The sequence below is a fragment of the Protopterus annectens genome, chromosome 12.part0, assembly GCF_019279795.1.
Source record: "Protopterus annectens isolate FY-2018-M chromosome 12.part0, PAN1.0, whole genome shotgun sequence".
NCBI classification, from domain to species: domain Eukaryota; kingdom Metazoa; phylum Chordata; order Ceratodontiformes; family Protopteridae; genus Protopterus; species Protopterus annectens.
Genome location: NC_056746.1, coordinates 287,728,413 through 287,746,192, shown reverse-complemented (window position 1 = coordinate 287,746,192; position 17,780 = coordinate 287,728,413).

Below are 17,780 nucleotides of genomic sequence, written 5' to 3'. Positions count from 1 at the left end.
CACCCACTCCCAATGGGAACCCCTCTATGAGATCAAACACTATTCATACTTGAGTCATTGGGTCCTTGTATATAGACTGCACTAATTCTACCAATGTTCTGGGGCTTCACACCACCGCAGTACTGCCCAAATCAGCTTTTGTGGGGCATTGCCATATGATTTCTCCAAGTCTAGGAATGCCCAGTTGTACTTTTCTCATCTCTAGATTCTTCTCAACTGTCTGCCTCACTGCAAACATCAGGTCAGTTGTGCTGCATTTTGATCTGATTTTGAACTGCTCATCTCCCATCTCACTTTCTACTACTCTGCATATCCATTTATCAATCACCTTCTCCAGAACTTTCATACAATATGACAGGAGTTTGATACCTCTGTACTGCTCACAGTTATGGATGTCCCCTTTGTTCTTGTACACTAGCACAAGTATGCTTATTCTCCAGTCATCTGGAATATGCCTTTCTCTCCAAAGTGCTGTAAGTACCCACAGGAGCCATTTCTCCCCTATCTCTCCCAGTATCTTTTTTTTTTTTTTAAACAAAAAACATCTTTACTAAATTATCATGTATAACACAGGCATTAGGCAATCCTACATTTATATAAATTAGCATGTATGACATAGTCAATCTTACATTTATATAAATGAAAACAAACCATACTGACATAATTTCAGTTGCAAACATACATTACAAACCACGTTAATACAATTCTAGTTGCAAACATTATACATCACAAACCATGTTGACACAATTCTAGTTGCAAACATTATGCATCATCACTTACAATCTATCCAGCCATTTTCAGTCAAACATTACTCAGCTGAGCTCATTCAAATCCTGCCTTCTTTTAAATCTCGGGCCTCCTCTGCTTGTATTTTTCCCACAATTCCAATTTTCTCCTATGTAATTTGCTCCTACACTTTTCTTAAGATCTAAATTCCAGTTGTTTTATCTCTGCTGCTATATCTGCTATATTTTGGCAGCCACCATAATTAGGCTCAGCAAGGCCTTACTATGTCTAGGCAATTCTGATTCTGCATCATAGCTTAAAAAAATAATTTCCTTAGTTACACCAATTTGCTCACCCAGTACCTCTGACAGAGCAGTCTGCAGAGAATCTGTAAAGTCTGACAACTCATTACACTCCCAGAAAATATACTCCCAGTTACCTGTTTCTTCCCCATCACACCTCAAACATTTGCTGTCTGCTTGAGGAAAAATTCTTTGGGATTCCACTTGGGGTATAAAAATACCCATGTAAACACTTCCAAGCAAAGATCCTAAATCTTCTAGACTTTGTTGCATATTTGGGAGACATACATATAACCCCCCCATTGTTCCTTTGTGAATTGCTTATCCATTCTCTCTTTCCAATCCTTTCTTACCTCCTCTGATTGATTCTTATATTTATTAAGCAGTATATTTTATATGCTGTGCTAATTATTCCTTTCTTAGTGGCAACATCTTTTCTAGATTCTACTAAAAACTCTACCAGTGCTGGTCTTTCGATTAGGACCCCCTATTTCTTTCTCTTTGGATATACTCTGATATCAATCCTTGATAGGGAAGGCAGTCTGTAACCTGCAGTCCAAATAAGTTCTTGGCCTCTTCCCATTCTATTACCCTTCCCTCTCTAGTTATTTGCTCCCAATACATTGGTTCATTTGCCAGTTTTCTCCAATAAATTCCAGACACTCTTCCCTATTGTCTACATCATAACTGCAGTTATCCCTATCAGCAGAATCTCCTTTCCACATTCCCATGTTGGCTTAGTCCTACCAGTATCTTTATCATACCTGCTGTGACCTCATCTGAGCCTGCTGCTTTCTCTGACTTCATTTCCTTAGTGCTATTCTTACTTCTTCTTGGGTGGGCTCCTCTTCTCTCATCGAAGACTGTACCTAGGCCTGGGCAGTACAGCTTCTGTCTGATTTTCTTCATTCAGAAGCTGCTAGAAGTACTCCTTCCATCTGCCTTTGATGTCATGTGGACTGGTAAGCAGGAGGGGTGTCTGACTATCTTCTTTATCTTTCTGTCTTTGCCTTGCAACCTGTAGTTTCTTTGTGCCAACTACTAAGTCACTTTCCAGAAGCTGGTAGAGTACCTCTGATGCCCTTTTCTTTGCTATTGCAACTCTTTTCGTAGCTTCTTTGTTAGCCAACTAACATTCCTTCTAGCCTGGTTCATCTTTTCTATCTCCCACGTTTTCCTGCACTCCTCCTTTCTTTTGATGATTTGCTGGACTTCTGCATTCCACCACCAACTTTTCTTATGTACCTTATTTCCATGCCTGGGTCAGCCACATATCTGTTCTGCAGTCCTCATACATGCTGTTTTGAGGTGCTGCCATTTTTCTTCAACTCCATCTATTTCCTCCTCTTCTTGGGGTACTAGACCCCTGAGTAATTCCTTGAACTATTTTACTTTCTCACTGGACAACTTCCAAGTCTTCAGCTTGATCTCTGTTGATCTTACAGCCTTCTCTTACCATTGCTTGCAGCTGATTGTAGCAACCATTGTTTTATGCTATGGGCTGACTGTTTCACTGAGGATGTCTTTGCAATCATTGATTCTACCCCAGTGCTCTTTCCTTACAAGGAGAAAGTCTGCCTGAGTTGCATGTTGGCCACTCTTGCATGTGATCTTATGACTGTCTCTTTCTGAACCATGTGTTGGCTACTACCAACCCATTTGCCAGACAGAAGTCTAGAATGGCCTGTCCTCCTTTATTCCTCTTGCCCCACCCATGTGGACCCACACAGTCCTCATAAGCTGTTCTGTCTGTCCCGATATGTGCATTCTAGTCACCCATCATCAACACTAGTCCATGCTCTCCTGTAAATAGTAGGTCCTGCGACTGCTGTGTGAATGCGCTCTTTTTTCTCATTGTTACAACCCTGCTGTGGGGCACATGGTGAGATTATGAATACTGCCCTATCATTGCACTGGAGTCTGATTGCTATGTGTCTGCACTAATTCTGATGATATCCCCCACTGCCTTCTGAAGCCTGTCTCTCACCACTTTCCCACTCTATTTCTAGTCTGTCCTCCTCCTGTGTAGTAGACTCTGGATCCCAAACCACTGCCATTCCATCTTGTCTCTTGGATACATAGGATGTCCAGCCTCCTCCATACCATCATGTCATCCAAGCTGTCATGTCACTGAACCTACATTGAGTGTAGTAATTCTAAGTTCATCGTTGACAGGTTGATTGGTTTTACATCTAGCTTTTGCTCAACACAGCTATTGGTTTTACATCTAGCTTTTGCTCAACATAGCTATCCCAGGTAACCCAGGCTGGGCAGCTGGACACTAGCCAGCCAGTAGCTTATTGACTCAGGGCTGCTGGGCTTTATGGCAGGTGCACACTAGTCAATAGTGGCACATACACCCCTCCTACCGCTAGCAAGGGCCCATGACATAGGTCGGAGTAGGTTGGGTTCTCAACCCAGTTATCACCAGCAAGCACCCATACTGTTTTGGAGACATTAGTCAACATGACCAAATTACCTAGAGCCATATTTTGCACCATCGAGTGGTTAGCCCTGTCACAGCATGCAGTCTGTGATCTGTGTTTTCCTATCTTAAGGAGACTGTGCACCACAGTGGATGCCCAAAGCAGTAGGTCTATGCAAGTCTTCCCCCTGTAGGGCACCATGTAGAGTCTGTGCTGCTGCCATCATCTCCATTCATTGGTGAGTTTGAGTTGAAAACACCCAGCATGTTTTTGGAAGTGGGGCGAAGCTCACACAGACACAGAGCGAACATGCAAACTCCAAACAGGCATTGGCTGTACGTCAGGATTGAACCTTCTGCATGTGAGGCAAAGACCTTAACCATTATGCCAGCTTGAACAACTTCCAAGTTCGATAACATGGGCTTTCAATTTTGCTATCATTACAAGTTTCAGTTGTGATGAATTGCACCCTCAACAAACATGTATGATGTTTCATTACAAGACTCCGGAAAATGCTGGACTGAGAAAGGTCATTTCAAAGGGTGCATCCTTTAGATGTTCATCGTGCATACAGCTGCAGTCATAACAGATGGGTTCTCCTGCCGTCAGGCGGGTCCTCGGTCGGCCGAATTCCAAAGTCTAGGTCCGGCGTCGGTTGTCGTCGCTTCTTCCCTGACGTCACTGCGACAGGGGTATAAAAGAACCAGCCGACGCCATTTTCTTCAGTCTTTCTTGCCGCGCGGTGCCCGAAGCAGAAGCAGTTCGCAAGTGCCAGTCGGCCAGCTCCTGAGATTACGAAAAATTTGGAACCGAAGTCTTCTTAAAAGCTAAGTACCCCATTGGGGAAACTTTTTCTTGCCTCAGACCGATGTCAGACAAAGTTAATAATTGTATTTCTTGTGGGAAGCAAATATCGCATAAGGATTTCCATTCCCTCTGTATACCTTGTTTAGGCCCAGACCACGACATCTCGGTCTGTCGCTTTTGTGCTACATTCAACAAACGCACTATTAAGCGTTGGGCGGAGTTCGCCCAGCATTATTTTGGAAAAGCATTTAACTATACTATGTCGTCGGATACTCCGACTCCGGTTTTGTCTAAAAAACGCAAAGACAAGGACCGACACTCGAGGTCCGCAGCCTCTACCGACACCACGCCTAAGCCGACTACTCGTGGTCCGGTTCTCAGCGAGGCACCTACCCACCCTGATTACCGACGACACATCTTTGGCAGTGTCTCCTGTACCTGAGGTCGCAGGCTCCTTGGCCCACACCCTGGCTACAGATACCGAAGCCATGCTTGGCATTGAAACACAGAATGTGGACAGGTCCACCTCCACTCAAGGTGTCTTCAGACCTTCCTCTTCTTTCTCCATCAAGGCTTTCACCAAGTCTAAAGCTACCATGCATCCTAAGAGACCAGCTACACAGGGCCCATCTCCAGGCCCCATGCCTAAGAAACAGATGCTTAAAATGGCTGAAGATTTAATTACTCTAATCAGAGGTTCTCAGCCACCTCCGGACAAAAGACCCAGAGTGGAGGAAGATTCCCCCTCCTGTGATAAGGGCTCCATTATTTCAGAGTACTCTGATTATCAGGGACAGTCTTACTCCCCTTTTGAAGACTCTGATGCAGAGGAATCTATTCCTTCTGTATCCCCCCTGAGGATTACTCATTTGGTGAAACTCTGCATACCTTAAGGGAACACTTCCACTGGGAAGGCCAGGATTATTCAGATTCCAAGAAAAGGCTCAGGGAATTTCTTTTGTTACCCCAGCACAGGCCTCTGGCTATACCTCCTGTCCTGGACATCCTAGATGATGTTTACTTGGAGGCCTGCCTTAACCCGGATTCTCTTCCTCCAGCTCCAGTTAAGCCTGACAGGTACTACAGGGTTCCTGACTCACACCAATTTCTATACAAAAGCCATCCTGCTGACCTAGAAACCATCTCTCAGGGGCCCAAGGGAGTTAAGGCCTCCATTACCAAAAACCCATTGCCTTCCGAGAGAGATTCCAGATCCTTAGAAAGGTGGGGAAAAAAGGTATATACCTCAGCTACCTTATCCATGAGGGCCTTAAATTGTCAGTTTCATATGCTAAAATACCAACAGTTTATGTTATCTCAATTGAAAAGTAAAATGTCACAACCTGAACAACCAGACATGAAGGAGTTGCAGGATTTGATGCATAGTGCAGAACAAGTGGGTAAACATACCTTATAATGTGGTTTTGATGCTCTAGAGGCCTCATGTAGAGCTGCTGTTATAGGCTCAGTCATACGTAGGCATGCCTGGCTCAAGGAACAAGCCTTGCCTGATCATGTCAAAGCTAAATTACTAGACGCCCCTCTTCAAAAGGATGTACTATTTGGGGCAAATGCTGAGGAAGTATTACGGAAAATGGAGGAAAAGGCTAAATCAATGCAAACTGTGAAAGAATTTCTGCAGGTCCAACCCCCACATTTTAGTAGAAATTGGCCTTCCAAAAACTGGTTCTTTCCTGCCACAGACAGACCCCAAAGAGGCAGATACAGGCGCCTGAGGGGCAGAGGACAAACACAAGGCTCGTACAGAGGCAGACAATGGCAAGCTCCTGCACAAAGAGGTGGTGAGGACAACTCGCAATCTTTCAGAAAGCAAAACCAATGACTTTCCCCTTTGCATGCCAACCAGGTCTCAAATGGCAGCCCCCTTAGGAGAAAAGCTGGCACTATTCTCAAAAAATTGGCATATTGTCACAAAGGACAAATGGATCCTGGACATTATAAACAGAGGCTACAAATTCCATTTTCATACCCTTCCAAAAATGAAAGGCATGCCAAACCTGCCACACAATCAAAGGGCAGAGGCACAAAAGCAAATTTCAGGTCTTATAAACATGAAAGCTATTCAAGAGGTACCTACACACGAACAAGGTCAAGGTTTTTATTCCAGGCTATTTCTGGTGCCAAGGAAGGGAAAAGATTGGAGACCGATTTTGGATCTTTCCATCCTAAACACATTCCTACTCGTACCAAAATTCAAGATGCTCACTCTACAGCAACTTCTTCCCATGCTGGGCAAGGAGTCTTGGCTGGTAACATTGGACCTCAAGGAGGCATACCTGCATGTCCCAATCAGACAAAATTGCAGAAGATACCTCAGATTTCTTGCAGGTTCAACACATTATCAATTCTCTGCATTGCCCTTTGGTTTATCTACTGCACCCAGAGTATTCACAAAATGCCTGGCATCAGTAATTGCCTACTGCAGACTTCAAGGGATACAAATATACCCTTATTTGGACGACTGCCTGATCCAAGCAGACAGCAAGCACATTCTTCTGAAACATCTGGCTTATGTAATAATATTATTAAACTCTCTAGGATACACAGTCAACAAAGAGAAATCAAGACTAATACCCTCTCGGAAGATAATTTTCCTGGGTGCCAATTTGGACACAAACACCCAGATGGCCTACCTCACGCCAGAGAAGCAGGGGCAACTAATTCAATATTTCAGAACACTGGCAAATTCCACCAGGCTGACTGCAAGGAAAATCCTGCAGGCTCTGGGATTCATGGCATCTTGCATCTTACTAATCCCATGTGCAAAGCTGCATATGAGAAAACTACAATGGTACCTAAAAAACATATGGTCTCAACACAGCCACAGTTTGGAAACAATAATACCATTAATTCCATGTCTGCAAAAGGAATTTCTGTGGTGGGCTCAAGCATGCCAAACAAACACAGGTCTTCCATTAAGTAAGCCTCAAGCAAATCAAGTCATCACAACAGACGCCTCGGACTACGCCTGGGGGGCGCACATGACAGACCGGTGCATTCAGGGCAAATGGACCCAAAAAGAAAAGCACCTTCACATCAATCAAAAAGAAATGCTAGCAGTGATAAATGCTATTATAGCTTTCAAGGACCTTCTACAACCAGGTCAGCTATTGATAAGAACAGACAACACCACAGTTATGTGGTACATAAACAAGCAGGGAGGAACACATTCTTATCCCCTGTGCAGACTGGCCATGTCACTTTGGAACATGGCCATGGACTTACAAATGGAACTACAAGCACAGTACTTGCCAGGCAAGGAAAACACGCTGGCAGACAACCTAAGCAGGAATATGACAGATCCACACGAATGGAAGTCATGTCAAAATATTTTTGAAAGGGGGTTTGTACAAGGGGGTTACAAGCAAACTGACAGTCTCTCCTTGGGATCTTAATTTTGTTTTAGAGAAGTTAACACTTGCTCCATTTAAATGAGCTAACCTCACTAACTTGAGGTTTTTAACATGGAAAGCAGTTTTACTGATTGTTTTGACCTCTGCAATAAAAGTATCTAAGTTGCAAGCTATTATGGTGAGTCAACTATATCTCATTTTCCACCGAAACAGATTTTTTTTGAGTAATCTGTCTTTTATGGCTAAAGTGGTACCCATGTTGACTTTAAACTGAATTATCAATCTCCCTGTTTTCTATACTTCTTTCGGCTTTTTCCGGTTAGGGATCACCACAGCAGAACTCTGGTCCACTAATGATTGGCAGTGGATTTTTCTTATGGTGCCGAGTTGCCAGCCCGATGCCCAACCTTCAAAGAAGGTACACCCATTCATGCACGCACCTACCTGGATGTCTTTAACATCACTCAACCGCAGGGAGGACATGCAGACTCCACACAGAAGGTGCTCCAGCTGAGAATCAAATGGGAGAACCTCTTGCTGTGAGGTGACGGTGCTAATCACTGCTGAACTTGAAAATGAATAAGAAATGATACTCCATACCTTTGATGTCTGTAGACAACTCAGGTACTACTCTTACAGAACTAAATCTTTCACATTTTCATTTCTTGTGAAGGTAAGAAGAGACAACCTGTCACAAAACAGATGATTTACAAATTGTTGTCCAAGGCTGTTAGTTTTGTTATGGTGAGTATAACAAAATGTATTTTGGGCAGGGACAAGATCAACTCTACCAGGGCCTTAGCTTCATCTATGGCTTTTTGGAAAGGGTTGGATTGTAGAAGTATTATAGAAGCTGCCACTTGGCCATCTGTGCATACTTTTACAAACCATTATAAGCATGATTCTTTATCTAGGTTCAGGTCAAGCTTTGCTAATACCATTCTCCAGGGGCTCCCAGCCTCTTCTCTTTCCACCTCCAAAATGTAGTAAGCAAGAGAATCTATCCATATACCTAAAGGTACTACAGCAGTGATCAATATGATGACTATAGTACAGTTATGTAAGTAAACTTACCATAACAATAGATGTTAAAATGATCACCGCTGCAGTAGCTGCTCCCCCCCCCCCCCTTGTTTTTGGTGTGTTTTTATGCTAAGGTGTGGACATTTATTTTTTGTTGTTCCTAGCACTGTACTTTCAGGACTCAGTCTCCCCTCTCTGTTGGCAGGAAAGCTCTGAAGGGCTTGGCACCCAAACTTGTCCTTTAGTCTGCTCAGTTCAAGCTGCCTGACAGTTTGGGCAAGTGGAAGGTGCCTTGGAGCTTTGGAAGCTGGCTGGTTGTTACATCCTTGGCAGGATATAGCCCTCATAGCTAAGGTTACTGCAGTACTGATCATTCAAACATCTACTTTTATGGTAAGTTTGTTTACACAACTGCGCTTTCTACTATCCCTGCTGTTTCTGGTCTTTAATTACAGATTTGAACATATTTAGTTTGTATAGTGAAGTTCAATTATCCATGGAAAGACCTCATTCTGTTTTTTATTTATATAAATTTACACAAAACCAAAAATTAATGTAGATGAGAACTTTTTCCATTAATATGAATGGGATCACTGTGCAGTTAAAATGCTCTGTCACATTACTTGACTGTGCATTGGTGCTAAGGCTTCTATTTATTTTCCATTTAAAAAACTATATTATACAATATGCCATACTGCTGTTACACTCCACTAAGACTGGTTTATTTTTTCCTAACTTATTAAGGATGGATTGCAGCACAATATTTCATCATATCAGTTATTAGGTTGGTCTCAATATTTATTAGCTGACCTGGTTTGTGTAGAAGACCACAAGGTTCACAGCACTACACAGAGTTCTTCTGCTTTAGTAAAATGTGTCCACAATGCAGCTATCATTTCAAGATGTTTTAGTTGTGTACTCTATAAGTTTTGTTTTAAAAATATCAGCACCTAAGATAAATGGCAAGTTCAAAGGACTGTTTTGAATGGAAAAGGACTTGGTTAAGATCATTATATGTTTTTTCTTCTTTGAGTTATCAAAATGCCTTTATTCTAATGTCTGTTCACTATCATTTAATATGTTGGGCTGCTGGAAATTGTTTATGCTGTTTGATAGTATTATTTTCTATTTTGTTAGTTGTACTTTATAACATCATTCATTATTTAATAAAGAAATTTGGTGATAAGGATTTCAGTGCATCCCAGTGCTGAATTTGACCTCCATCTCTCTCTCTTACAAAAATACACACACACACACACACACACACACACGCTTCAGACTTTGGTGTTTGTGTTTATCGTTGCTGTTATTGTTTATTATTACCATTATGGCAAAATGTGATTTTTACTTCTTATTCAACAATAATTCTGTAAAATGTATATTTTGGGCCAATGCTGCACTCTTCAGTCTGATGGTAAGTCACATTCTTGCCCCATTAGAAACAGAATATATAATGCAAAATGTCACATTATGTCAGTGAAACGCATATGAATACCTTCATTTGATACATACTTATAATGTTATATGCCAATTCCTCTTTAAAAGTTCATAATACATTATTCAAGAAATAATAATAGTCTTTACTACTGATTTACCATCATTGTTGAATTTGGCTCAATCACTGTATCTGTTTCAGTGTTTAAGCTGTGACATATTACAACAGAAAAAAGAACATTTTCTGGTAAAATGTGTATGAGTTTTACTTCTTCAGTAACTCAGTAAATACTTGCTGTAGACTGTTGCTGCATAGCTCATCAAGGGCAGAAATCATACACCTCCACCACATCAATGAAAACTGATACAACTGCAGAATGAATGTCAGGTTGAAATTGCAGGCCTGTGAACTCCTAGATTTGGTATCTTTGTAGGAAAAACAATATGTTAGTCTCACTTTGAGATTTCATTATGAAATATTCAGGTAATGATTATTAAAATATGCCTGTAAAACAGTTATGTCCTTGGGGATCTCATTGCTGCTTAGTACTGAATTTGACCTTCACACTTTCCTTGCTTCAGATCATGACATTTGATCTATGGCAAGTTGCTCCTGAAAAAAAAAATCCTGTCTAAAGAGATGTATAGGATTTTTGCTTCTAATAATATTAACAACTCAGTATATATATATTTTAACTATGTGCTGCATTGTCCAAACTGAACAGAAGCTGCATACTGTCACTGGGAAAAGTGAAATGTAAATGGCAGTCTGTAACAGGGGAAAGCCTTTGAATCACTGCATTTTGCATCTATGTATAAAAGGCGATATGTCAGTCCCTCTTTAAGACTTCATTACAAAGCTTTAAGGCAGTACAACAAGATGTTTATCCATAAAATGCATCTAAAAGTGTTATACTACTCTCAGCTGTTTAAATGTAGATTAAACTGAATCTGAATTCACCATTTTGGATACTTCACATGGAGTTTAAATAAAGTGATGTTACAAATGAAATAAACATTTTAGGAATATGCATTTTTTTTTTATTTCTGATATAATGAAAACCCATTAAATATATATTCTGGACTGGTGCAGCATTCTGGCAGAACAGATAAAGAAAATTGATAATATAAAGATAAAGCTTTGGTGTTTTTCTATTAGTTTATTTATTCTGGCAGAACACCTGTACTCCCCATTGGAAGCAGAGTTGAATGCAATATACATACATATACATACAAATATTTCAAGCACAGGCATTAAAGCCCTTCTAGCCTGCCAGTATACCAAAATATGTGCTCCCATAATAAATGCCCAGGCTGTTCTTAAAAAATATCTAAACTAGTACTCGTTTTAATGTAATTTGGTAGTCTGTTCCATGCATTAGCGTCTCTCTCAGAGGACCAATTAATACACTTCTCGTTCTTATAGAATCTTCTACATAGGTTGTCTGATAATTCTCTACTACTTTTTATAACTCCAAACATTCCCAGAGGTAGTTGTCTTTAAATGTCCTGTATGTCTGAATAAGATCTCCTCAAATATTTATTGGAGGCACTCATAATTTAAATTTGCACATCCATGGATGCATACCTAACACACTAGTTACTGTGACTCTATAGTCAGGCACACTGACATCCCACTCACTAGGCTGGACAAGCATAAGGTTACTGTTAGCTGCCAGTCGGGAGCCAGAATCCACCACATAACACAAGCACTCAGGTCACTCCAGAACAAGTACAAATATGGCTCTCATTGTTCATGTTGGTGTGAATGACCTGAGATGTACCTCTCTGGACTATATGAAAAGAGACATGGAAAAGCTCTCTGATCATGTAGCCCAGGCTGGTATGACCCTGACCCTGAGTAGCATCCTGCCCTCACCAAGAATGATACCTCAGTATAAAGAAAAAATGATCAATTTCAACAATTGGCTAAGCTTCTGGTGTCATTCAAAGGGGATCCAGTGTCTGTCAGCCTGGGACGACATGCTCGACAAGCCGCATTGCTTCACAAGAGACAGCTTGCACCTGTCACCCCTAGGCTTTCGAATACTGGCCAAGGCTTTTGCTGCCCCCACAGTGCCTTTTTTAGGCAAGGCTCAAAAGTCAAACCCACCTCCATAAAACAGCACAATTAACAAAAAAACGAGGGTTATGCTACTCAACGCCAGGAGTTTAAATCTCAAAATGCAGGTGCTCAAAGCACTCCTCAGTATGGAGAAAGCTGACATCTGTGCAGTAACTGAAACCTGGTTTAAGGCTCCAGAGAGCACCCCAGCACTACCGGGCTACAAGTCATGCCACACATTATGGCCACAGAACACAGACCAAAACACAAAAGGAGGGGGTATATCCATATTCATCAAGGATACCTAGACCTCCAGGTTAGTGGTGCAGCATGATACCTCTGAGATCACCCATGTGCAACTAACATCAGGCAAATCTGCAATGCAAATTGTGGCCTGCTACAGATCACCCTCCATGACCCAGGACCACCACTCCATCTTTCTGGAGACACTGGAAAACATGAAGGTCCTACCAAACACCCCGATATTGGGCGATTTCAATTACCCTACCATTCACTGGGAAAACTACTCGAGTACAAATTCCCAGGCCCAGCGCTTCCTGGAATTCATCAACTCAAATGCCCTGGATCAGCTGGTAAACTCCCCTACCAGAGGTGAAAACATATTGGACCTGGTCATTGCCAACATGGGCGACAGGTGTTCCACACCGGAGGTCAACCCGTCACTGGTTAGATCTGACCATAAACTAATCATTCTGGATGTCCACACCCCACCACCACCCCCAACTAAGGAAACCACAGTAAAAAACTTTTCTAAAGCAAACTTCACCTTACTTAAGACAGAGGTGGTAAGTTTCACAGCCCCCACGCTAAAGGATAACGCTGCCCTAGATGCAGAAACCTTTACAGATGCACTCTATGAGCACCTACAAGGATGCATGGATCATGCCATCCCTAGCAAAACCAAGACTCACTCCTCTAAGATAAGGAAACCAGTTTGGTGGACCCCTGCAATAAACAGGCTATACAATAGAAGGAGGAAACTAGTTCAGAAAAAAAGCAAATCCCAAGAAGGAAATACATCCCTGATCAGTATCAGTAAGAAACTGAGGTCCCTCATGAAATCATCCAAGGCTAACTTCGAAAGAGAAATAGCCAATGATTCAAAAGATAACCACAAAGCCTTCTTTACTAAGTGGCAACTCACAGATATGCACTGAACTAGTGCAAAATAGCACAAAATATACTGAACCTACTGATATTGCCAACATCCTGGCAGATAGATTCAGTGCAAACGTCACCCCTCTCTCACCTCCAAAAGGGCCCACAACAATATCGGAAAAGTGTAGTGTCCCAAAAATCACAGATGCACAGGTGAAAACAGCCCTTTCAAAAGCCAAAAACACAGCGTCAATGGGACCAGATGGCGTCCCAGGCTGCGTCTTGCATGAACTACAGAACAAACTAACCTCCCACCTAAACACACTGTTCAACCTCAGCCTCTCCACAGGCTACGTGCCCATGGAATGGCGCACAGCAATGGTTATTCCTCTCCACAAAGGAGGGGCCACAACTGACCCTGGTAACTATTGCCCCATAAGCCTGACTAGCCTGGTCTGCAAAGCTATTGAGCGAATCATCATGGAACTCATTAACAAAGACATTGGGAAGTTCCAAACACTTGACCCGACACAGTTCGGCTTTGTTAAGGGCAGATCATGCCTACTAAAACTGGTTGACTTATTTGAGACAGTCACCAAGGCCATAGACGAGGGAAAGGTGCTTCATACAGCCTACCTTGACCTCGCCAAGGCTTTCCACACCATTCCCCTCTTGGGTATTACAGAAAAACTCACCAGCCTGAACATAAACCCCTATGTCATGAGATGGGTTGCCAACTGGCTTACAGACAGAACTCACACGGTAAGAATACCGGGCTCCAGGTCCGACTCTAAACCAGTCACAAGTGGTGTCCCACAAGGCTCGGTCCTGGGACCCCTACTGTTCGGCATATACTTCTCAGAAGTACAGGCAAACACAGGAGGATGATGGCTAACCAAGTTCACCGATGACAGCAAACTGGGAGCCATAATTGACTCTCCGGCTGACACGGACATCCACCAAAAGGGCCTTACTGAGACGGACACCTGGTGTCAAAGTCATGGCCGTAAGCTAAATGCCAATAAATGCATAGTCATCCCATCTGGGAAAAACAGAACACCCAGGAATTACCACATAGGTGGCAGCCACCTTAATACAAAAGAGGTAATAAGAGATCTGGGGACCAGGTAGATAGTAATCTCTCCTTTGACAATCATATTGCCAAAGTAGTTAGGAAATCCTTCTATGTGGCCCATCTAATTACTAAAGGGTTCGCATCTAGAAATAAACAGGTTATAGTGCCCCTCTACTCGTCACTCATTAGACCCATCACAGAGTACAATGCCCCATTTGGGATGTACCTCACAAGACACTTCCAACAGCTGGAAAGACCACAAAAGTACCTCACCAAGAGGATTACTGGTCTCAAACATATGCCCTATGTAGCCCGACTGAAAAAACTCCGGCTGTACCCAGTGATATATTGTTTACTCATAGGTGATCTCTACCTGACTTACAAAGCCATGGCCAACTCAGAATTGATGGACATGCTCCACCTAAAGAAATTCAAGTCACTGTGAGCCACACTCTAGTGAGCTAAACCTTGCCACAACAATAAATAGAACATGTTGGAGGGATAGATTCCTGTCACAGAGACTCCCCATGCTTTGGAACAAAATTCCAAATTACATCAGGCAGAACCCCTCACTAACACTCTTCAAGAGAAACCTTGACAAGTGGAAGGGTAACAGAAAATACACCCCTGGGATCACTTCATTGGCTCTGCTTGACAGAGGATCAGTTAATCAATCAATGGGGTGGTGAAAGCTGACACACTCTGGCTAGGCTTATAAATACACTCGGGCAGATAGCCTAGTACCTACCTATGAACCTATGGTATATTTCTGCTGTACTCTTTCCAGTTTACTCATGCTTGTTTTCTTATAAGGTTTCCATATTGTTATTCCATACTCAAGTCTGGGTCTAATGTAACTAACAAACAATGACTTCATCATTTTGATTTCCTAGACTTTATAAATCTTTTTGTCCAACCTATAATTCCGTGACTAGCATTAACCAATTTGCTAATATGATTAGAAAATCTCAAAGTTGGATCTACCCACATACCCAGGTCCTTAAATCTACAGTTTCAATTACTGTATGCTGTATTAAATATTCACCTTTGAATTTATGTCTCCTAAATCTCATATGCTTAGTTTTTGATGTATTTATCAGTATATTATTTTCCTATGCCCAAATGGTCACTTTAGTTAAATTATTTTGCAGACATGCCTTATGTGTAACACTTACTCAGTTTACCCAATTTCAGGTCATCTGTATATAGACTGTAGAACACCTCAAATGAAAAAGTTAGGTCTAAAAGATACAATCTAAACAAGTAAGAACCTAGGATAGACCCTGTTGGACACCCTGACTGTAACCAAGAATTTCACCTGTCCAGTTGCTGTATGATACTTGCCATGCCCTATTTGTAAGCCATGCAGCTATCCATCTTATCTTGAGTACATCGATACCTAGTTCTAATTTATTAATCAGTGTTTTGTATATGACTCTGTCAAATGCTGACATTCTATATAAATTACATCACAGCAGAACTTTTCATTCATAGCTGTTATATTATTATAGAACTTCATGTTACAGGTAGTAATATATCTATTTTCAACATATGCATGTTGGTATATGCTTTCAAGTCCCAACCTATTGAATTCTGACAATAACTTATCTAATGTTAGCTGTTTCAAATTTTCCACAATATGAAAGTAGATTTAAGGGTATACATGACTGGATTTGTCCTACCCCCTTTCCCTCAAAAGTTTAATAACAGCATGTCTCCACTCTCCCCATATCTATATGACCTAGTAAATAAGATATAATGGTACTGTAAGTTCTTGCTGAAGTGTTCTCGGGTCATTATTACTAATTCTGTTGCCTCCCTGTGCTTTGTCTGGATCCAGTTTGTGCAGTTCTTTTGCAATATAGTCTAATTTTATTCCATTCTCTTTGGTTACTTGGATGACACTAGGACAACTATGCACTGGCTGTTTTGCATGGGATTTTCTAAATATATCCATAATCTGTTGTGTCTGAGAATAAATTTTAGAATCTACACACAGTTTATCAATTTGTATGTCTTTACTCCTTCCACATCTTATGTATCTGTAAAAAAGTTTCCTATTATGCTCAAGGTTGGGAGGGTGGCCTAATGGTTAAGGTGTTTGCCTTACAAACACAACGTTGCAGGGTTTGAGTCTCACAGGGGATAATTAGGTAGGCTTAAAATGGCTCACAAGGACAGCTAGCCTAGTACTAATCTATGAACCTATATCTTTATATAAATTTTCTACAATTTTTTCTTGATCTTGTCTCACACTACGCTTAATTCATTTGTTCAGCTTGTTTATTTTAGTTTTCAAAGTTGTAGTTTGACCTCTCTTCCATTTCATATATTGTTTGTCTCTCACCTTAATCAGATATCTTGTTCTTATGGAAATATATTCCGCTAATGTTGTATGCCTAGATCCTGATTTTTTGCACTCAAACAATTTCTCTCATAACTTTCTACATTCCATTTGCAGTTTTTCCACTGAACACCTCACTTCAGTTAGTTTTACATAGTGATTGTTTTGCTTCCATATAATCTGTAATTAATTTTCTGTGCATTGGTTTAGATTTCAGTTTGGCAGAATTCTCTAGCAACAAATGAACCTTTATAACCCCATGATCACTGCAATGTGCAGACCATGTTAAAGGTCAACCAATACCTGTATTTAGTACATATGTGTAAAAGGCCTTATGTCAGTTCACCCCTGAGAGCTCATAGTGAAATTCTAAATGTTACAGTATGATACATAGTTATAAAATGCATGTAAAACCACAATAATAACCTCAAAGATTAAAGCACGGTTTAACACTGGATTTAACCCCACTACTTTTTGTTTCAAACCATTGATTCTGAGCCATGGCATGTTACCAGTTTAAAAACTCCATTTATATATATATATATATATGTGTGTGTGTGTGTGTGTGTGTGTGTGTAAGTATATATACATAAACGCACACAACTATAGATACAGATATATAGTGAAATTTTGACATGCCGAGTCTACAAAAATGTATAAAGTTTTATGTAATTTTGACATTGTCACGTTGAATGCATGAACATTGTATACAATTTTATAAATAAAGCATGTAAACACTATTCTTTGTAAATAGTAAGCAATATTACTTTAAAATGAAGTGTTTCAGACTATAGCAACCTGTGTCTTGAGGGGAAGGTACAATCTGGCTGAAATAATGATTGAACTGGTGTTGGAAGTGAACCAGTTACTGAACAATAAGAAAGGACTGGAGAAGGCTGACAACAGAGAAAGTACTCGTGTTGCTAAGGGGAACTGGGAGAACAGACCATCTGAGGTTAAGATTTGTAAACACACTTGGTAAAGGAAACTGAAAGACCAAAGAGTGACTCTGGGTGGTGGAGGGGCATACACCAGAGAAAGTAACCAAAGAGAAGGCCGGAGATGACACAGGAGGCAGGCAGAGA